This window comes from Carassius gibelio, chromosome B19 (genome assembly GCF_023724105.1).
Source record: "Carassius gibelio isolate Cgi1373 ecotype wild population from Czech Republic chromosome B19, carGib1.2-hapl.c, whole genome shotgun sequence".
Taxonomy (NCBI): Eukaryota; Metazoa; Chordata; class Actinopteri; order Cypriniformes; family Cyprinidae; genus Carassius; species Carassius gibelio.
This window is the reverse complement of record NC_068414.1, coordinates 11,470,463-11,478,520: the sequence shown is the minus strand read 5'-3', so window position 1 is coordinate 11,478,520 and position 8,058 is coordinate 11,470,463.

The window sequence follows — 8,058 nt, the reverse complement described above, 5'->3', positions numbered from 1 at the left end:
AATAAAAGAGCCACCAGAGAAATGAGTCCTGGAGGAGGGTTATGAACCTCTGGAGGGGTGATGTCATCATTGTGAAAACACTGAATGAATGTTCAGAGCCCAAGGTCAAAGTTCAGGTAAAAGACAGTACAGCTGTGTCAATCCATGCTTCATTGCCCAGAATCACTGTTCATCCACATACAGTAGGTAACCTACATTTTCATGGAAGCAATAACAAGTCTGTGTCATTCAGTAGTCTACCTCAAGTGAGCAAGGGAGGTCAAGTCACCAGGGTCATTATTGTTGCAACATAACTGATGCTAGAAGTTCCTGCAGCTCAGCTGGTACAGCACTGACACTTAAGAAGACCCTGGGTCATGAGTCTGAAATCTGGAGGGTGGGTTACCTTGGGGAATATAGCCTTCTCCATCCTGACTATGGTCATGATGTATTTAATGTATTCGTAATCCTAGAAGGAACAACCATACTTAGTCCCAAACTATTGTCTACTGTTTCCCATTGCTGCTCCAGGAAAACATGGCCTGTATCTACCAGTCTAGTGTCAGTTTCCCCTTCCGAAGCTAATATAAACATTACTAACGTGAAATGGAAAGCTGGTCCTAGACCAATTGCTACAGGCGAATGTACCATCTTGATGTTTCTATAGGCTTGGGTGGAGTGCATTGTGACACTTTGAGTTGCAACCCCATAAATGGATGCCCTGTTATATTTCTGACGTGCTTGATAAACTTCAGACAACATGGCAATTTGATTTGTAACGTAACATACGCTTTAATACAAACATTGATGCACTCTAATCTCACAATAGTTGCATCTAATCTCATTAAGAATTTTTGGTGCGAACAAATGTCTCCCATTCAAAAATATTGCTTCCCCTCCTCATCTGACAACCGTAAGGTGAGAAATGCTAGTATGCTAGTATGCTAGTATGTTATCTGAAAAAAAAAAAAAAAACGGCACATTTTCACAATAGCCAGATTATAAAATAAATGAATTACAAAAGTGGAGAGAAACTTGAATACAAGTACTGAAATGAAAGGGGAAAAAATATACAGCATACTTTCCAATTTGAAACTAAAACTGCCAGCAAAAATAGAGAAAAAAATAGTACTAGTATTGTTGTGTATAAAATGTATGTAACACAATAATAACCTATTTTATTAAACTTATTAAAGCAAGCAATATCTGTATGTAATCGCATGTCTTTAGAGATAAAACAGTATAATAACTAGTCATGTCCCTTGAAAGCACTCTCCACCAGATTGTGACATTGTTGGTGTTAACTGTTGATATGAGAAACTCATTTCACAAATTATACTGTGACAGAGCATTTGACTAAAATAACAGAGAAAGTGACACAGGGTCTTCCTAAATGGGCCATTACTTTGATGGGACATGGGAGGTCAGGGTAATTAAACTGTGCTTTCAGATAGTTGCATTCCTATTTAAATAGCCATATAAGCACATTAGAAATGCAGGGGGAAAGTCTGGCAATTATCATCTCTAGTGCTAAAAGAGTCATATTTCTCCAACACTATAAGTCACTATAATGGCATATTAGGTGAGTGATTCATCTTCGACTCAATAAGCAAAAGCAAGTATGGAGATTGCATTGAGCTCACAGCTCTTATTCAGCTCTTGTCAATGCTCTGCAACATCAACATATCCAAAAATAATTTTAAATATAGTAAACAGGTTGTATAGTTCTTTAATAATTACAAAAAAAAAAAATAGTTTTACTCCACTCCTTCTATATGGTATTCCTCCACCAATTCACATTCTCGTGTTGTCCCATGTCCATGGTGGGAGGGTATACTCTCAGGAAAAAATAAAATAATTAATTGCACCCTTAAGGTACAACAGCTTGTTACACAGTACCCTCAAAATGTCACCTATGAACCTTCTTTATCCCAAAAGGTTTCATAATGGTATGATAAGAGTACATATCACTACTTTAAGGATACATGCTGTATTACTACTCCAAGGTACCCTATAGGGGTAAAGAAGTTACAAAGGTTTCCTTTTGAGGATACTGTCCAAGTTACAAGCTGATTTACCCTACAGGTGCAATTTGTGCACATGTAATACCCTGCCTCCATTTAAGCAGTATAAGGGGTAGAAGGATAAAATTTTTGTAATTTGACACTGCAAATCAATGTTCATACCTTCTAGGCACAGACACACACACATTCCATAAGAATATATTTTTTTACACAATACAAAATGTATTTTCTTATTACCCTACACCTAAAACTACGCTTGCTTCATTTTTACATTCTCAAAAATCTTCATTCTGTTCTGTACGATTTTTTAGGCTTGTTTCCTCGTGGAGTTCACACAAGGACAAAGGATTTTTGATATGATACAACATTAAAAGGGTGATAACAAAGCTAAAATAAGGGATAAAGATAAGGGTTATTTATTTATTTATTTATTTTTTTATTTTATTTTTTGATTGAGCAAAGAGTCATGTCCCAAAGTCACACTATTGGTTGTGTTAAAGTTGCTGTGTGTGACTGGTTGGGCTTGACAGAGCTACAGAGATAATTTTCTCATTCTTTTCAAATGTGTTTCTTATATCACCGAACACACACAGTTACATTGTCACAATCAGTTTACATATAGAAACATTTAAATACAAGTGAGTGAAGTATAGGGACAATATATGAGACAATATCATATACATTTGAAATGTAATGTCTTCCTCATTTTTCACCAACCTGAAAAAGCCAAGAGTTATTCAGCCAGCACACGTCATGTCGTGTTAAAGCACTGGGCAAGTAGCTCTGTCACAGATGAGAGATATTCCCACTGATGGTGTCCTGCACCTCTGCCAGGCTTTATTGCCAGTTTCCTGCAGATATACACCTCTTGAGTGTGTCACCATCTGGAGCCCACAGAAACACAATCCAGAACTCAACATGGAGAGAAGAAGAGAGCATCTAACTGCGGAGCTGCAGAAAGAGTATAAGGAGATATTGGATAAGAAAGAGACCTCACCTAAAATGCAAAAACCATTGCCAAGATACTCATCTACACTTTTTCGCTCCTTTCCTCTGAATCTTAATTTTGCTTAAAAAAAGGATAGAGAAAAGAATAAAAATGTGATGTGAAATAAAATGAGTCAAAAAAGCATTTTGGGTTGGGGTGATGTCTACATATCCAGTCATGTGCCTTATTGGTTCTGGATAATGTTATTATAAAACCTTGTGTGTGTGAGAGAGAGAAAGTGTGAGCTTTCCAGGTCTGTCCATTGTGCCAGCAGACACAGAAAAACAGATGGATCTCAGATGAGCAAGACGTCAAAACAGATTTGCCACACTCTTGACTTCTCACACATTCTGGCAGCAGATAACACAGCAGGTCAGTGTGTGTGTGTGTGTGTGTGTGTGATAGTGTTTGGAGACGTATCTCTCTCTCTCTTTCATTCTCTCTCTTGCTCATAGGTGACTCCGCCCTAATTGGACGTACAAAGACACACCTGCTCATTTGTCCCTGGAAATCTAGTGTGTTTCGAAATATCAGGACATATGCGAGGTGGAGGAGAGAAAGCATGCTTGTTGCCATCGTTGTTTATTGTGAATTGAGTCTCATCGTGTTGAACCCTTTTTCATGTTGATAATTTTGTTGTGTGTATCACCGATTATCTAGATATTTATAGCCTTGTGTTAACTATTGTTTTGTTGTTTAAACTGTTCAGCATTTGTGTGCATATTTTTCAAATAAAGACATACAGCACAAAGAGAAAATGACATGAATATGATGGTGCAAATGCATAAAGCACAGCATAATTTTAAATCATAAGTTTACATTTTTAAGCATTCAATTCACACGGACCGAGCATCACACAGAGAACATGTGATCATGCTGGATACACACTTCACAAGATCTCACAGCTGGATTCGACTGTTTGAAAGGTTTGTCAAATTAAATGTTCATTAGTCATTCAAAGATTTGTTTAAATGATTTAAATGCGTATTTGCTTAATGCTAAAGGCAAACGAGAAAGTATTATAATGTTTGCCTTTCTATTACTGATAATATAAAAGCAATAGTTATAATACTTTTTGTATAAATTATCAAATATCGGCCGATATATCGGCCTTGGCGATATATCGGTCGACCACTACTCACAGGCACATTCTAATAATGGGTTTCAGATTTCTTTGTTATCTTTCCTGACCCTAGACCAGGGTTGTAACAATAGATAGACAGACAGACAGACAGACAGAAATAGATAGACTGATAATCAAACATACAGTCAGATATATTTTAAAAGCTTAAAATCAGATCTATGTATCAGCAATTATTGAGTAGTAAGTCATGGTGAAAATGCTTAAAGAAAAAATCTCTGAAAAAAAAGGATTAGTCGTAGTGTCAGAAAGTCTGAAAATTAAGTGGCTTTTTGTATGCACGCATTTTAAACCTGAAATACTCTGTAAATGGCCAACATCGACTAAGTGCCATTTAAAAGCAAATCTTATTGTGGCTTTATTTATCTCGTCTTAGTTTGTAGTCATTAGCACTCACATATAATGCTCTCCAGAATACATTTATTGATTAATTCTGAGACATCTCAAGACCAGACTCACTGCCGAGACCACTGCATGGATAAAAACAAACTGAAGTGCATTATAGGTAAAATTAAGCCTGCAGCATTAGAGACAACCTTTATTCGGGCCAGAGACTGCTGGCACTTTGCAGTCAATACATAGATATACAAGATCTTTAAAAATAAGATTGGATTTTTAGATTAGCAAAAGAATATGTGAAATGTGAGAAGTGCTCATAAAGCATTGCTACTGCATGCTGCAAGGTGTGAGTGGTTTCTAGGGGTTTTCTGGATGGTTGCTCAGTGGTTCAATTCAAGGAAATCCACCCCCAATTCATCATGATATTCTGCATATCTGATGTCCCTGCTTCTGTGTAAGGACTATTTTTTCTTTCTAAAACTTTATAATAAAAAGTCTGATTGCTTCTAAAAATAGCTCATCTCTCCTCACTCAAATGCACAGTCTGAAGTGTCATTCATGTACTGATGCACATGCTGATGTTTCATAGTTTTAGGACTTAGTTTAAATCATTACCTGAAAATGCAAGCATTAACAAGCAAGCTTCTCTCAGAAGAACGCTCCATAATTATGAGCTTATGTTCACTTATTGAGTCTGTTACAGTATCTATTTCATTTGTTGGCAGTGATTTTCATTCATTTTTCCATTTTTTTTTATTTAAGTCTAAAGTCATTTTTTTTTGTTGCCACGGAAACTTAAGAAGCTTTTTGATTCGGAAACAATTTAGTAATTGTTGCACTTAACAGAAGAATTTATCATAACCAGTGCAGTAAAGCAGTGTGTGTCCTTTTCAACTGACAGTTTGAGGCAAAGGAAAAAACACTATTACACTTTAATGCAGCCATTATTACCCAGAACTCTGCTCTGTAACCGTAGCAACCCAAGTATTCAGAATCGCCCCCACTGGATGGCTTTTGAAAGGTTTGAAAAGATTACGAGGTTCAGTCACATTTGTTTGGGTGCCTCGTAATGGCTAGGCTTAAAGTTATTGATGAAATGCTATTAGTTTATAAGGATCTAACCATATATTACTGACGAAGAATCATCCATTGAAAACTCTGAATACTGAATATTAAGACATGCATCTTACAAAGGTGGTCCTCCTATGTTTATAGTGGTCACAGCCCTGGTACTTTAGTGGCCTAAAACCTTTTGTGTACTGTATGTGTGTTTATACCGTAGACTGTAAAAAAATGGTAGATGACACATTTCAACTTCCTTCCACTGTAAAAAAATGAAGCCAAAATATCCAAGATATGGCTGATGTCATCTTGGTCAAATGACGTCAACTGAAGCTAGACACACTTTCTGCACAGTAATGGTTCATTTTGGAGCCTGAGTCTACACAGTAGTGATTCATTTCGAGTCTGAGTCTGCGCAGTAACCATGTGTCACATCGCAACTGATGAGAGCATCAAAATTCGCTCTGGCCACCCTGCTAACAACTCTGTATAAAGATTTGTTGACGCTGTGATGATCGAACACTTGGTTTTGTAATTAAAGGAGCGCTAGTCTAATTTCAACATGCAGTTTATAGGAGACGTTTACATTCATTTTGAACTCAAGTCTACACGGTAGTGATTCATTTGGAGCTTGAGTCTGTACAGTATTGCCCTAAAAAAGGCAAAAGACCTTAACTCGCAAGAGTGAGAAACTGAGAAAAAATTACTTTTGTGTTTACTTTTAAATTAAAGTTTTTTACTTGTTCAGCTAAATTAATTATAGGTAGGACAATGGAAATTTAACAATTATGAAAATAAAAATTATCTACTTAAAAACATTGTGAGCTCAAACAAACTTGATTTTTACCCCTATTTTGAAGTTAATGTACTCTGCCTTTGCATTGTCTGCAAAACGTGAGAAGTCACACAAAAGCAAAAGGCAGTTACATCCATATTATCAATATTTGGTTGCTGAGCACCATTTACAAAATCATTTTAGTTACACCTGTATAAAATCTAGTGATCATGGGCTGTCTCATATAGGCTATTTCATGTAGCAATGTGACTGTTTTAAGGTTTATTAATTTTTTTTTTTTTTTTTTTTACCGTAACAAGCTTACTAAAAGTTAAACATGAGTGAATACCATGGATACCAATTTATTTGCTATGCTCAATAACGTAAAAGAATGCTAGACATAGCATAATTGATTTTATCCTTATCTAAAAAAATGACTTGTGGATTGATTTGAACACCAACAAGTGGGAAAAAAAATCTTTAAAGGTTATTTACGCTTGCGTATTGCTGGCAAGGTATCTGATAATCAGATAAAAAGAAACCTGAAAAAGTTTCCAGTAGGCAGAGATAACAGCACATGCTTCAAAATCACATGCCAAAATCTCCGGTTTAGTTATCTTCACGATAACACTGCAACCAGAGTTTTTGAAAATCTTCACCCTGGCAGGAGTTTTCAAAAAAATAGTTTCACTGACCTGGTGCTGCATTTGCATGTGGACGAATGGCCAACAGCGTAGAAAAAAGCTGGGGTTCATGTGGACAGGGTATGCACGGTAATAATCATGAGCTGGAGTCAAGGTACTAGCCAAACTTCTGCAGACTGAATTGCAAGCTCATAGTCATGACACCACACCCTGCATGAAATAACTTGCTAAATGTAAACACTAAAACAAAGATCAGCACACAAACAATTACCTAAAATAATGTTTTTTAGCACACCTGGTTTATACAGTGAATATAGAATGCTAACATCAGACTGGAGAAATAAATCTCTGAACATTATTTGGAAATGATAGTCTAATCTTCCAAATTTGCTGAACTAATCACTGTCATGGCTGAAATGACAACGATTCTGGTACTGCTCATTTAAGCCAATGACGATAAAGGACATGACATTTATCATCTGACTACAATGATTAAGATAGTAACAATGTTGTTTACAGTGAAATTAAATGCAAGATTTAGTCAGAACACAGTGTTGAATTAAAGGCTAAAATCAAGGATGTTAACATTAGCCTACTTGACAGTGAATACTGGGGTGCAGTTAGATTTTTTGCTTGTGTTCTGTTTGCACTGGTTTGCATTAATTCGTAAGGCAGTCAAGGAGATACAATCTTAATTTATTTGCTTTTGCGGGTCTTAAAATCCAGAATTTTTTCAGTCCGAAAGCCTTTCAGACATTGGCAATCTAAGTGTTAGGGAGTCATTTCAGTAAAATGTTTTTGGATGAAAATCGTGAAGAAGAAAATAAAAACATTACAGTGAAAAGGTATCTGAGCATAACAGCATAACCAGACTTGGCTACTCTTTTGACTTTGTCAAACTGGCACCCATACAGTAAACACTTACCCCAACAACTGCCTAGCAATGCATTAGCAACCATCCGGAACATCCTAGCAACCACACACTCAGAAAACCCCTGCAACTACAGTACATTGCAACCCTCTTGAAAATACCCACAAGACCCCTAGCCTACATTGTGGCAGTGTATTTTGTGTTGATTGATGGTCCCCACAAAAACTTTAATCCC